The sequence below is a fragment of the Morone saxatilis genome, unplaced genomic scaffold (assembly GCF_004916995.1).
Source record: "Morone saxatilis isolate NCDOM2014 unplaced genomic scaffold, NCSU_SB_2.0 Contig12, whole genome shotgun sequence".
NCBI classification, from domain to species: Eukaryota; Metazoa; Chordata; class Actinopteri; family Moronidae; genus Morone; species Morone saxatilis.
Genome location: NW_023339674.1, coordinates 20,085,513 through 20,086,148, shown reverse-complemented (window position 1 = coordinate 20,086,148; position 636 = coordinate 20,085,513). Strand labels below are relative to the sequence as shown.

Genomic DNA, 636 nt, shown 5'->3' with positions numbered 1-636 from the left:
GGTCCCTGTCCTCCTCCTCCAGATGTTTGTGTTCACTTCCTGCTCAGCTGACTCAGACGGACCGCTAGCATCCACAAAGACAACCCTGTCTCATCGTCCGGACCACATTTGAAATGAAAGTGACAGAACCGTGAAGCCACCTCGAACCCTGAAACGCCCTGGATCGATACCCGAGTCTGTGTCTGTTTGTGTCCCCCAACAACGAGCCTCGGATCTTGAAGCAAACAGCAGGTAGCTAGACGAGTTAGCATCCTTAGCTTAGCTTAGCCGGGTAGCTCAGTCTGTCAGTGGACCGAGCGGCCTGTCTCAACTAGCTGAGTTAGCAAGGAGCTAGCTGTGTTGGCGTTTACACTGCCCCCTTTTGCAATTTAATTTCCCCTGCGTTGTAATGTAATGTTTAAAGTGTGATAGACAACGATATTCTGCGTACATGTGGGCTAACAAACTCCTCAACCAGCTAAAATGTGTCAGTGGTTGTGATATAATGTTCGTTATTGTTCCTGATACGAGCTCAGTTTGATTTATTTTAGGTGCTGGGTCCTTTTTAAGGAGTCCTTGTTCGGACCTTAAAGCTATTACATTAGTAGTAAATAGTAGTATTCAGCTAAAAATAGCTGTACTCGATCCATTAAAAGC

General features: G+C 46.2%; 1 protein-coding gene across 1 annotated transcript in view; it reads left to right on the top strand.

Moving 5' to 3' along the window:
• The first annotated feature begins 6 nt into the window (after positions 1–6).
• vamp4 (vesicle-associated membrane protein 4) overlaps positions 7–636 on the top strand; it is a 9,188-nt gene continuing 8,558 nt past the window's right edge. The window contains exon 1 of the mRNA XM_035652753.1: positions 7–231. The gene's annotated coding sequence lies outside the window, so the exon portion shown is untranslated. The remainder of the gene's footprint in view (positions 232–636) is intronic.